At 35.7% G+C, this 14826-nt stretch overlaps 1 pseudogene; it reads left to right on the forward strand.

Moving 5' to 3' along the window:
- Window positions 1-398: 398 nt before the first annotated feature.
- On the forward strand, window positions 399-1140 carry LOC140531720 (ribosome maturation protein SBDS pseudogene; annotated as a pseudogene).
- Window positions 1141-14826: the final 13686 nt, after the last annotated feature.

Genomic DNA, 14826 nt, shown 5'->3' on the forward strand with positions numbered 1-14826 from the left:
TCAATGGAACGTTACTTTCTTGGTCAACAGATATTTTCTTCCATCCTTTCATGTGAGGAAGAACAACGCATATCATCAGAGGAAGACATAAAAGTCAAGGCTTCTGCATCCAAAATCTTCAAAATAAATGTGAAATGGTCTCAGGTCTTAGAGGCACTCATAAAGGATTTTGAAAATTAAGTAAGAGAGGTGGAGGAAAAATTGGAGAGACAATGAGAGCGATGCAAGAAAATCATGAAAAGCAAGTCAACAGCTTGCTAAAGGAGAAAAATGCTGAAGAAAATAACTCCTTTAAAAATAGACTAACTCATTCAAGCGCTTCCTGGAAGAGTCTCCCCATCAGGTTCAAGGGTCTCAGGACATTAGCAGGCCCACCCTGCATTAGCAGGCCCACCATGATGTTGATTTTCATACCCACCAACCAGATCCACCTAACAAACTTCATGCATGGTGCACATGAAGTGCAGGGGCGAGCACTTTGAGATTGTGTGCTACCAGAACAAGATCATGAGCTGGCAGAATGGCATGGAAAAAGATCTTGATGAAGTTTTGCAGACCCACTCCATGTTTGTAAATGTTTTTATAAGCCAAATGACTAAAAAGGAAGATATTACCAGTGCCTTTGGCACTGGCAACCAGACTAAAATCTATAAGCAGATCTTAATAAAAGGAGAAATACAGGTGTCTGATAAAGAACAACACACACAGCTGGAGCAGATGTTTGACGATATTGGAACAATTGAAGCAGATAAATGTGCAAATCCTGAAACAATGAGACCACATACTGTCATCCTCATTGAAAGAGCAACGAAGGACATCCACTATTCTGTCAAATCCAACAAGAGCACAAAGCAGCAGACCTTGGAAGTAATAAAACACTTGAAGGAAATATGAAGATTGAGTGGGCCCACATGAGACTTTGATTCATTGTACCTGTGAAGGAGGGGAAAAAAGTTAAATGAAAAATTCAAGGTGATAGAAACTGAAGACTTTGGTGACCAGTTAGAAATCATGTGTCTAATTGATCCAGACTGCTTTAGAGAAATTGGTGAGTTGATACAGAAGGAGACAAAAGGAAAAGTTTCTTTGAAAGTTCTCAGCTTGAAAGACATGGAAGAAGGAAATGAGATAATTGAATGAAAACTTTTCACTGTCTCTTATAAACACAACACTAAAAGGTGTTCTCAATACCCTCAGCACTGTTAACTTTTGTGTTTTTTTCCCTGCCAGATACTTGCTTAGACTGCTTAATTTGAGGTTTTCATTCTAGTATTTGTAGTAACTGTAACAAGTCACTTCTATAAGAATATTCAGTATAAAAATCCTAATGTGGATAAATGCATCTTGGCTGTCAAGTTAGACTACTAATATTAAAAGAACCAGGGTGAACCTCTCCCTGTTTTGTATTCTGCCTGGGCATCTGGGCTCTGTGTCATCTTAATTTTTGACAGTGACCATTCTTTGTTGACTGTACATCCATCAAAGTTGTCTCAAACTTTACACAAAAATATTCATGTTTTAGAAACATCCCTTGACAGAAATGGAATGTGTGCAGAAAGATGTAAGCCCACAACATTTCTACATGACAGAATCTGAGTGATTTTAATTTGACCTAATATTAAGGTGGGTGTTCTGACTTCCCAGTTGACACTGTTGTGTGTGTGTGTGTGTGTGTGTGTGTGTGTGTAGACATAACTAGTTACTGACTGCCCATAAGTATTCTCATTTAGTAAACATGCTGCCAAAATGTAAAACACTATCTTTGGTTTAAAAAAAGTCATTCATGATAATTTTTAAAAAATTCATACTATATGTTAATACAAATGAAGTTATATGTAATAAATGAAACCTCTTATTTTTATTTAAAAAAATAGACTAACCCAAATGGCAAAAGAGGTCCAAAAACCCAATGAGGAAAAGAATGCTTTTAAAAAGCAGAATTAGTCAAATGTAAAAGGAAGTTCAAAAGCTCACTGAAGAAAATAGTTCTTTAAAAATTAGAATGGAACAGATGGAAGCTAATGACTTTATGAGAAACCAAGAAATTACAAAACAAAACCAAAAGAATGAAAAAATAGAAGAGAATGTGAAATATCTCATTGGAAAAACAACTGACATGGAAAATGGATCCAGGAGAGACAATTTAAAAATTATGGGACTATCTGAAAGCCATAATGAAAAAAAGAACCTAGACATCATCTTTCATGAAATTATCAAGTAAAACTGCCCTAATATTCTAGAACCAGAGGGTAAAATAAATATTGAAAGAATCTACTCATCACCTCCTAAAAGAGATCTAAAAGAAAATCTCCCAGGAATATTGTAGCCACATTATAGAATTTCCAGGTCAAGAAGAAAATATTGCAAGCAGCCAGAAAGAAACAATTTGAGTATTGTGGAAATGCAATCAGTAAAACACAAGATTTGGCAGCTTCTACCTTAAGGGATAGAAGGGCTTGGAATATGATATTCTAGAAGTCAAAGGAACTAGGATTAAAGTCAAGAATCACCTACCAGGCAAAACTGAATATAATACTTCAGGGGAAAGAATGGTCATTCAATGAAATAGAGGACTTTCAAGCATTCTTGATGGAAAGACCAGAGGTGAATAGAAAATTAGATTAAATCATAAGGGACTTATTAAAGTTGAACTGTTTACATTCTTACATGGAAAGATAATATTTGTAACTTTTGAAACTTTTCTCAGTATTTGGAGTTGAAAGGATTATATATACACATTTATATGTAAACAGAAGGCACAGGATGAGTTGAATAGGAAGGGATAATATCCAAAAAAATAAAATTAAGGAGTGAGAGAGGAATATATTGGGAGGATAAAGGAAGAAATGGAATGAGGCAAATTATCTCTTATAAAAAAGGCAAGAAAAAACATTTTCAATGAAGGGGAAAAGGGGGAGATGAGAGGGGAAAAGTGAAGCTTACTCTCATCTCATTTGGCTTAAGGAGGGAATAACATGCACACTCAGTTTGGTATGAAAATCTATCTGACACTACAGGAAAGTAGGGGAAAGGGGGATAAGTTGGGTGGAGGATGATAGAAGGGAGGGCAAATGAGAGGAGGGAGTAATTAGAAGTGAACACTTTAGGGGAGAGACAAGGTAAAAAGAGAGAATAGAATAAATAGGGGATGGGATGGAGGGAAATATAGTTAGTCTTTCACAACACGACTATTATGCAAGTCTTTAGCAAAACTACACATATATAGCCTTTATTGAATTGCTTGCCTTCTCAATGAGGATGGGTGGGGATGGAGGAAGAGAGAGAAGTTGAAACTCAAAGTTTAAGAAATGAATGTTGAGAATTGTTTTTGCATGCAATTGGGAAATAAGAAATACAGGTAATGGGGTATAGAAATCTATCTTGCCCTACAAGAAAAGAGAGAAAAATGAGGATAAGGGAAGGGAAGGGTGTGATAGAAGGGAGGGCAGATTGGGGGAAGGGGTAATTAGAATGCATGGTGTCCCGGAGTGGGGAGAGGGGAGAGATGAGGAGAAAATTTGGAACTCAAAATCTTGTGGAAATGAATGTTGAAAACCAAAAATAATAAATTAATTTTAAAAATTGAAAAGGTTGCTCTTGGTACTACTTCCTCTGCTATGCCCTAGCCTTTCATAGTAAATCTGTTGATGTTGCCTCCTTTCTGTCTTTTTATCTGATACCTTGTATATAATTTTTTCAATTTGTATTACCCCTCTAGAGGCAGCTCAAATAGTAGGAGTTGTGGGACAGGATCCTGGGCAAAGTATACATGAGTATGGTGTCATGGTTTTTCCCTTGATACATTTTCCTCACAAGCCCTCAATGCATTTCTTAAAATGAGTAAATCTCTACCTTCAAACTTGAAAATAAATACTCTTAGCCAAGCACTTCTAGGATACTCTCCACCCCAATAAGTTCAGAAACTGAATCATTCTCTCTTTCTTCTAGCACCTCTGCATCCTTTGAGTATCTTGGCATGTTTCACCCTCCTCACTTTCCCTTCACTCTCTTTTCCAGTCTGCCTTTATACAAAGTAGTAGTGTTTATATAATTTAATGCTTCCAACATACAACTGAATTTACCTCAAATGCTAGAATTCATAGTTATGAAGCTAACAAGGGCACAAGTTTCACTGCCTTCTCCTACTTTTCCTCCTTGAAACAAGTTTGTCCCAAGTTTCTTCACTTCTACAGGGAAAGAGGAAGGTTAAATATAACAGAAATGGAGAAAGCTTCCAAGTCTTAGGAAGTCTCAAACAAAGAAAAGAAAAGAAAACCTGCACAACATTTCTTAAATTTCTTAAAATATAAATAGATTTGTAGTTAGTAATGTCTCTTAAAATTCTCAACTATGACAAGTTATGTAGGACCTAAGCACCAGTTTTGATTCCATGATGACCTTGAGGTTATTTTATTTAAGTAGTTGTCTTAACCTTAATTCTGCTAAAGAAAGCATGAAAAACAATGGACTTGGGCAGTGGAAGGTAGTAAAAGCTTCCTTTTAAGGTTGCAAAGAAGATAAAGCAGATGATAATATCCACCATATTGGTTTCAGAAGATAGAACGTGCCCTTTTCAGTTTCAAATCAGTCTCATATAAAAAATAGGGCCTTGTCATGTTCTATGCAAAATAGTATATGATACAATATGATACAACATGATATAACACAAGTACAATATGACATAAATGATATATGATGCGATGTACAACATAATATAGCTAGACATTTCAATCACACTTTAGATCCTGACCAAAAATGCTCCTGACTATGAAGATAATGCATGCGTAAAATATAAGTATTTTAACACTGATGTGGAGAGATAGTCCTTAGGAGAGGTAGCATGCCTCAAAGTGCTGGATTTGAAGTCAGGAAAGACCTGGGTTCGAATCTCACCTCCGCTACTTATTAGCCAGGTGATCTTGGGCAAATCAAATAAATTCTCTGAACTTCAGTTCTCTCATCTATGAAATGAGAAGTTAGGGCAAAATGGTTTCTGAGGTCCTGTGCAATTCTATATTTATACAGGAATAGATTAAGCATGTTTCATCAAGCTTTTATAATGTGACTTTTTGATGTTTCAAGAAACAAATGTGAATCAAAGGTACATTGGCACTTATATTAGAAAAATGAGTTTTGTCCTAAATGAGGATCCTACTTCAAACAAAATTCTAGACAATTCATTCAGTGGATTTTCCTCAAATAAAGTGAACTTTTCTTCTAATACAAAATATTTTCATTGAAACAGAAACCCAAACAATAGCCTGTATCACAATAAACCTGATGAAAAATAGACAGCCAGTCTAAAAGAAAATTAGCATGCTGTTTAACCGCCTCCTATGCTATTTGGATTCAGTAGAATTTGGGTCTCGTTGAAGAATAAATGAAGCATTTTTAGTGATATGGAAATTGTAAAGAGGATGGTGGAAAAGGAGAAAATGGAACATGGGTCAGGTGGGGAAAATCAGAAAATTTATATATGTCAAATTTTATTTCTTTACATGTTTATTAATTTTCCCAGTTTTAGAAAACTCAGACACTTTGCAAACAGACTGGAGACTTTTAGTAGTTAATATTTTGGAGCTCTAGCAGATTTAATAAACATTGCACTGTCACTGATCAGAGGATTTATAAACCATGATTTAAAAGAAAAAAAGACTGCTTCTCAATTTGGAAGAGCTATGAAACAATCCCAGATGTGGTAATAAACTTTATGTTCGCCGGTTCAGACATCATCATGAGGAGATTTTAAGAAAAACATGAAAATGAGAATCTGAGCACTCTACTTTTCCCCAAGCCATGGAAGAAAGAAAAAAGAAGTAGAAGGAGCAAAAATACTTGCTACTAGTATGAAAAATAGCGAAAACATCCACAAAAAGGAACTATTCATTTGAGTAGTTGAACTGCGGATTGCATATAATTAATTGATCTAGTTACCTCGTCATAGCACACGTAATCCAATGCAATCCAAAGAGTTTTTACAAAGGGCTTGTTAAGTGCTAGGTATTGTGTTGGGTATACAAGAGACAAAGTGGGAGAAGAAAAAGGAATAAAGGCATTACCTTAAGGTGCCTCCATTGTGCAGGGGGGATGAATCATGAAAATTGGTAAGTATGCAAATGATCATTTGAGGCATAGAAAGGGAGGGCTAACAACAAGGGTGGGGGTGGGGGTCAGCAAAGTCTTCTTGTAGGACATGGTACATGAGCTGGGGTTTGAAGGAAGCTCTTGATTTTAGCAGGTGGAGGGGATGAGAGAATTCTTTCCTGCCTGTGCTAAAGGGCAAAAGCAAGAGGGTATGGGGAGCAAAAAGGAATCCTAAGATTGGCGGGTAGAATGCATGAAGGGGATAATGTCCAATATGCCTGAATCCATATTGCAAATGATATTAAATATCAAACTTGAAGCTTGTATTTTAGCAAAATGCAACAGAGAGTCAGGGAAGGTCCTTGAATGGTTGGGGACCGCAATCAGATGTGTGCTTCAGGAAGATTTTATCAGCAGATGTATGGAGGATGGATATACAACTCTATCTGGATCTACACATGCATAACATATGGTCCTTTAACCTGTGTTGTCCCTTCTCTCGTCCATGACTCAGATGTTCGGGGTATATACTCTCCCAAATCAAAAGAATGGGGAGAGAAGTAACTGAGTAAGTAATAAACCATGGGTCATAGTAGTACAAGTCTTGGATCATAAATTTACTTGAAAGATGTGTGATTTTCTCAGTACAATGAATTCCTAGTATGGAAATTACCTCCACCAACACCAAACATCACTCAAGGTATGAGGAGGGAGGAAATGGATGGGGTGTCCCCTGGACTCTGTCTGAACTCACAGAGGTCCCTCTCTGCTGATCAACCCTAGGATATTGACACTGCATCATGGAACCACTCGCTCCCATTGTCTAGCAAACATGGTACCAAGCATAGCTAACTATACCACTTACAATCCTTCTGGGACTGTTTGTGCTCCCTCGCTGCAATTCAAGACCTCACCTCTCTCCAGCCCCTACCTGGATACTCAAGAATTCTCAACTTAGCTTTCCAGCTTTATTATATACATTGTTCTCCCTTACCTTTTCCCTGATTCAGTCACACTAGCCTTCTTAAACAGTTTCAATGTTCCTCCCACATGGTATAACACCTTCCATCTCTGTGATTTGACATTGACTGTGCCCTAACCCTGGAATACACCCTTCCTTACCTCTACTTCTTAAAATCCTTACTTTTATTTAAAGCTCAGCTCAAGCACCACTTTTTAAAAAGTCTTTCTGATCCCCCCACCTCACCCTGTACACCTGCTAGTGTCTTCTCAAAATTACCTTAATTTTATTTAATATGTAATATATAATGCGTATTTAGAAATATACATATAAAATCTCATATATGTACATGTTATCTTTCTAAAATAATATACATACATATATATGTACATATAAAGTCCATATACATTTGTATATATTCACACCTTAAGGTCAAGAACTATTTTTCATTGTTCTCTAAGAACTGGGGATCCCAAGAGAAAAAGGCTTGCGTTCTAGCCTAATATTCTGGGGGGTGGGAGTTGGGGGGAGAAACTTTCTACTTTATTCAGTCTCTCAAATACAATATAATCTGTTCTCTTCCTTCAGCTTTATTCTGGACCAGGTCATTACCCACATATAGTGGCTATTTTTTATTTATGTACTGGTATGCTAATTCAGTGAACTGCCCATAATTCATAATCTGGGCAATAGGTATTTTTCATCCGTTTAGCTGTTTCTGCAAGAGGTATTTGGTGAGTATCTTTCAAGTAAATGTGAATCTTTCTGAGGAGACCCTATCCAGTTTTTGTCTTTATTCAATCATGTCAAGTCATCCACAAAGATCATGTCAAGTCATCCACAAACAGAAGCTTTGGAGGACCTCATCATCTCTAAAGAATCCTTCCATTTGGACCCAGCACAACATATCATCCATGACAGTGAAGAACACTTTTGGTGAACAGATGTTTCCCTCTTTTAAGTTTTGTTTGACATAGCTCAGTAGGGGGTTACTGAGCAAAATTATCTCTGTGAATCCGGTTATCAATGAGGCTTATATGATCTTTCATGAGGGACTCCTTAAATGAGAGGAAAAGCTTTAAAAGTTGTGCTTTGCACTACTGAATCAAATACTGTTTGGGTCAGCTAGAGAAGATCCTTTCAGAAATTTTTCCTTTTCAGTTTCCATATTTCCATTTAGGATGCCCTTGATACCTGTATATCTTATATTCATAAAGGAAATTTCTAAGATTCATGAGTCAGTAGTTTCATACAATCACTCAATTGCCTTTTGGATGTATAATGATAGCCCTTGAGTTCCTGCACCACATAATCAGATATTGATAAATAGATATGCACACATATATGTATATGTATGCATGCATGAATATATACATATGTTTATGTATTTTGTATGTACATGCATATATATATATACTTTTTGTGCATCTTCCCTTCCCTGAAATATGTTTTTAAATGATTCCTTGATACTTTTAAGATTATATCACCTCTCGCAGAGATTTTGTCTCTGTCTAGTGAAGTTGTTCTTTGCAATTTCCTCTTCTAAAATGTCAATTCAATTTATAACAAGGGAAGCAGCATAATGAGCAAAGAGCTGCTGGCCTTGAAGGAAAGAAGGCCTGAATTCAAGTCTACCTCTGACATAGATTGAGTACATGAACACTGACAAGTTACTTCTCATTTCTTTAAACAATTCTTTAAGACTAGAAGTGGCAGACAAGCACACTGGTAGAGGAAGTATCCTCTCCAGAGATCTGTTGACATTAATTAAAAGACAAGCCCAATAGTTATTCCTTTTCCTACATCTATATTCTATATTGAGGCAAATGTGTGAGTCTAAATACGGTGGGTTCTCTGTCACTGGTGATAAAAGAAATATATACAAAGGCTGAAAAATCTGTTCTATTTTCTTCCTATTTCTTTTCTTATTTCAGCTATAGAATTTCTTAGAGATACAGCTCAGCTTGGAGTCATGCCAAGCTTTCTGTGGACTTTTTTCCCCATACCTTTTAAAAAACTATTTTATAAAGCAATATTCCTCATGATGACCACCCTCTTCTTGTGCCAGAACGATTGTGCATTCTAAATCAATGTTGGATTTTGTTGTTCTGTGTCTCAATTTTTTAATTTGCTTACTCAGAGTTTCTGGGGGTTCTGATTCCTTTTTTGGTCAACACATTTATTGGATGTCCACTCTCATTTCTCTACCTTAGCTCACACTGCTTCTCATCTACAGTGGAATCCTTTTCACCACTCGGGCATATCTTCAGCATTTGAAGTTCCTTTAAGGACCACCCCAGCTGCTACTTCGACTATGAAGTCTTCCTTCACTTCTCCCTTTCTTCTGTTTTTTCCTATCACTTTGCCTGAAACTCTCCTCTCTACACATTTTCCCTTATGTTATAGCAAATGACCTATTCTCTTTCCCCTTCCTGTTCCCACCAGGAGAATGAAAACATCTTGAGAGCAGGGTCTGAGTCATAATTGTTTTGTGTTCCCAGAATCTACCTTAGAGTGTTGCGCACAGTAAAGAAGAAGGGAAGGCAATTAGAATTTATGTTGTGCCTGCTACATGCCAGTGTATGCTATGTGTTTGATGAAGATTTTATCCTCACAATGATGCTATGAGATGGGTCTGCTAATTTTCTTCATTTTACCATTGATGAAACAGAGGAAAACAAAAGTTAATAAATATTTATTGAATGAATAAATAAATGAATATGTAATAAATACTACATGCAAGGTAATGTGAATGAAGAAGGACAATTTATTCTTTCACTCAACATCCACAAATATTATTGAGTGCCTACTATAAACCAGGCACCATTCTATGTGAAGGATGCAAATATCAACAAAACAGTCTCTCTCAAGGACCTCCTGATCTCGTAAAGAACACAAACAAGATGCAGACAGATGCAAAACCATACAGCAACACAATTTAAAGAAGAGTTTAAGTTATAACAGAACAGACATTACAAGGCAGTACATGATTAATTGCCTGATGAGTGGGCGCAACAATAAATATTGAGCTGGGATAATAAGGGAAGACTTCGATGGGGAATATGGCATAGGGCTAGATCAGGAAGAGAAAGCAGGATTGAGAGAGGTAAAGAAGAGGAAATTAAATTTCCCTGTGTATTTTCTCTCACTTTAGATCTTCCGAATAAATATAGAAGCAAAATGTTCTATGAATTTTTTGGCAGCCAAACAAGAATAATGAGATTATTAACATTCTCCAAGAGGAAATGAAAAATGAGGGGGGAAAACCCAAGGCTTTCCAATAAAAACACAGGGGGATAAAAGCAATGATTATTCAAAAAGCTAAGAGCATCTTTTACACTTGTCCAGCCGGAAGTGTGCAAGTGAACACTTAATAAATCCTACTTGCCCTTTGATGAATGGCAGTAATGATGAAATAGAAGTAGGGTAAAATGGTTCATTGACAAGCCATATAAAACCCAGCAGCCAGGTTCAGGAACATATCCTGGAACGTTAGGCTCAAGACTGATTGTTTTTGTTAAGTATCAAGTGAATATTTCTCATCCTCTTTCCACCTCCCTCCCCTTCTTATACAAGTATGATGTAGAATGCTTTTGAGAATTCATATTATTTTAGCCCAACTCAACACCATGAAGTATATGTGGTATACTGAAAAGAATACTGCAAGATCTAAGTACAAACACCCCCTCTAAAACTGACTAGATACATGAACCCAGTTTCACATGCCAAGTAAGGATAAAAATACACGTAGCTTGTGTCTCATAGAACTTTTGTGTGACTCAAATGAGACAAAGTAAAAACCCATTTTGAAAACTTTACATGACTATGTAAATGTTAGTTTCTCATTATTAACACTGGTCTGAGGACAAATCACTGTTCTATTATTATTCTTTTTTATTCAATATGCTAAGGACCGTCGTGTAAGTCAACGAATGGCTACTTTTGTAGTTGACAGCAGTATTGGTATATAAGCTCACCATTGGTAGACTCACTGAAAGCATCTGTGGGATCCTCACAGTAAGAGAAGGATTACATGTACTCTGCCCACGTGGTTTTAATTTTTTTTTGCTAGGTCTCAATATTTTGAAAGCTTTTGATTCTAAGTAGCTTTGATTATTTGTGGGGTGACATCAATTAAGAATGTCATTCTTAAGTTTCTATGTAGCAATGTTATATCTGAACAGTTCTGGGCAACACTTCTGTCTGTAATGAAGTTCTGAATTCAGTTCAATTTATTTTCTGAATTTTTGAGATATCTTGGGGTTTGTATTTGTTGTATCAGGATTTTTCATGTCTCATTGTATACCATATTTCTGGCATATAATTCTAACTTTCTGATCATATGTTTCTAGACATCTAACAGATGTTAATTTTTGCAACCTATAGTGATATGTTGCAGAACTCACCATTTCAATGCATGACCTGCATTAATAAATAATTCTGAGCTTCTTAAGGATAACTTTTTTATAGTACTTGGTGGGAATAGCCAGATCTTGAATTGCTATCATAAATCCTGCAATGGAAGGATTTATAGAAAAGGGAGGATAAATAAATACTCTTTTATTTATAGAAATGGAAGGATTTATGAAAGCCATGTGCTGATGGTGCTTTTTGACCGATTGTAGGTTGAGTTCATGGGGATTTTGCCCATTGTGTTGATTTTGATTCTTTGCTTGGATCTCATGTGTATCATAGACCTCTTGGTTACATCTGACCAATGCAGTGGTATACATCAGTTGTTGGCCTTTACTGTTGCTTTAAGTGAGGTCTGTTTATTCAAAAATTATTTCTGTAAATTCTTAACCTGTTTATTGTGTGCTCTGAGAACATCAATCTTCTTTTATCTTTTTGACAAGAAAGTTCTTTCTAATGTTTCTGTAGGTACTTTGAGATGTATCATTAAGATTGTATGATGTTTTGTTGGACACCTTCTAGATCAATTCCCATGCCAAAAGTATGTGATCAGACAGGTTGATATATCTGTTAAATGCTATGAATGTACTATTCCTGTAAGGATTTTTCTTCAATAGGCCAATCAGTCTTCTTACTTACAGTGGCTTAGCTTTCTCCTTAATATATTTATATTTAACAAGTCTCTCCTAGAAAAGACAAAGCTCTGCACTCACTTGAAATAACTAAAAAATAAATGCATACAAGAGAGGTATAGATGAAATTTTTTTAATATGGTAGATCAAGGGAAAAAAACAAAACTGCTCCCATTCTCTGCTATTATTTGACAAGAGCAGCTAGGTGGTACAGTGGATAGAGCACCAGTGCAGGAGTCACGAGGACCTGAGTTCAAATCTCACCTCAGACACTTGACACTCACTAGCTGTGTGACCTTGGGCAAGTCACTTAACCCCAATTGCCTCATCCTGGGTCATCTCCAGTCATCCTAGATGATGTATATCTGGTCACTGAAGAAGTGAGGCTGGTGACCTGCACAGCCCTCGCTCACTCAAAAACAAAGTCAAGTGCAAATCATGTCATTATTTCTCTGCTGGCATGGTCTTCTTTGGCAATGAAGGATGAGCACATACACACACACACATTATTTGACATAGTTCAAGAAATGCTAGCAATAGAAATGAGGCAAGAGGCAGATAAGAAATGCATAACATAAGCAAAAAGAAGACAATGCCTTCCCTACCTGCTGACACCATAATGGTACACTTAGAAAATCCTAGACAATCAACCAAATAACTGAAAAAATTAATAGCACCAGTAAAGTATCAGGTTACAAAACAAACTTACAAAGGTCAATAACATTTATATATAGCAAAAATAAAATCCAAAAAGAAAAACAAATGAAGAGGAAGAATTCATTCAAAATGACCAAGTGCATAACATATCTGGAATAATCTGCCATGATACAGTCAACCACAAAAAAACTATAAAATATTCTTAAAAGAAATTAGAAAACAGAGGGATACTCTGTACAGATGATTAGGCTGCAGCAATGTAATAAAAATGGTATTATCTCTACCATTTTGTATAGGAATATTCTGTCAATCAAATTAACGTTAAAGTCATTTGGCATGGCCAAAATTGGTCTAGAATCTCAAAATTATGAAAAAAATATACTTAAGAAGAATAGCATTTTTAAATTTAATATTATGCCATAAAGCAATAATCATCAAAAGCATTTGATCCAGGTCAGAAATATAAAAGTAGATCAGTGGAATTTGGCTAAATACATGTGGAACAAGAACAAGTGATCTCAGAAACCCAACATTAAAAAAAACACATTGAATACTTGCGGTAGAAATCTCTGTTTTAAAAGAACTCAGCGGACATCATAAAACAGTTTGGCAAAATTTGCATTTAACCAACATCTTACACTATATAACACAATGAAATCCAAATGGATACACAACCTAACAATTATCAAAGAAGAACTATGAAAAGAAATAGAAGAAAACTAGCATATGTACCTTTCACAACTACAAGTAGAAGAATTCATAACCAGACAAGGAAGAATGGTGATAGAAGAAGATGAACATTTTTGATTATACAAAATTGAAACTTTTTCCATTAAAAAATCCATATCATTATAATAAGAAAGGAAACATCTAATTGGTGTGTGGGGAAAGCAATGTTGAATACTTCTGAAAAGGCTCAAAGACATAAGGAATTAACAAATATTTAACAACAAAAGTCATCCACCACTGAACAGTCAAAAATATGAACAGATCTGTAAACATGAAGTCCAAATTATTAACTATCATATCAAAAACTACTGCAAATCATTAATAATAAGAGAAATTCAAACCACAATATCTATAAGGTTTTACCCCACATCCAGCAAATTAGAAAAAAATAGCAAAAGATTAGAAAAATCAGTGTTGGCAGTGTTGCAGAAAGAAGTCCACCAAAATAATAATATACTGGTAGTAGGGCTGTGAACCGATCCAGACATTCTAGAGAGCAATTTGGAATCATGCTAAGGTGATGACTAAATTGTTCATACTCTTTAAGTTAGAATTCATACTACTTGGGATATATCCCAAAGAGATCAGAGATAGAAAGAAATATCAAATATACAACACAATAGTTTTAGGGTCATTTTTGGTAGTAGCAAAAAACTGAAAACCCAACAGATTCGCATGGATTGGGGAATGGCTAAACAAATTATGGTAGATACATGAAATGACATAAGAAAACAACTATATAACTATATGTAGTATATGTACATATGCACATTTCTATTTACATGTATATTGTATGTTTACATGTATATACAAATGAGAAGATTTATATGATCCATAAAAAGGAAGAAGAACCAATTTTTCTTTAAATACATACAAGGTCTACTATAATGTAAATGGAAAGCACTACAACAATGATCAAAACTGAATGCTGTGTAACTACAATAACCAAGCTTGGTGCTAAAGAAAAGACATGAGAATGCCACTGTCTTTCTTCTTTGTAGAGGTAGGGAGCCATGGGTGTGGAACACAACACATAATGTCAAACTTGATCGATGTGTTCCCTAGTGCTGCTCAACTGCCTTTTTTTCTGTTTTTAAATCTGTTTAAGGGATGGCTTTCTGGGTTGTGGAGAGGGTTTGAAAACCAACTCTTCTATGTGCCACCATTATAACCAGTAACAAATTATTCAAAGTTTCTGAGATTCACTTTCCTGACCGATTGTAATTAAATTGGACAAGATTGTCCTTCATAACTCTTCCTACTTTAAATTCTATGATGTTAGGGTTCTATGCAGCAATATTATTTGAGGGGAACAGGAGAGATGGAGGCATTGTATTTCTTTACTCCAAA

The sequence above is a fragment of the Notamacropus eugenii genome, chromosome 3 (assembly GCF_028372415.1).
Source record: "Notamacropus eugenii isolate mMacEug1 chromosome 3, mMacEug1.pri_v2, whole genome shotgun sequence".
Classification (NCBI taxonomy): domain Eukaryota; kingdom Metazoa; phylum Chordata; class Mammalia; order Diprotodontia; family Macropodidae; genus Notamacropus; species Notamacropus eugenii.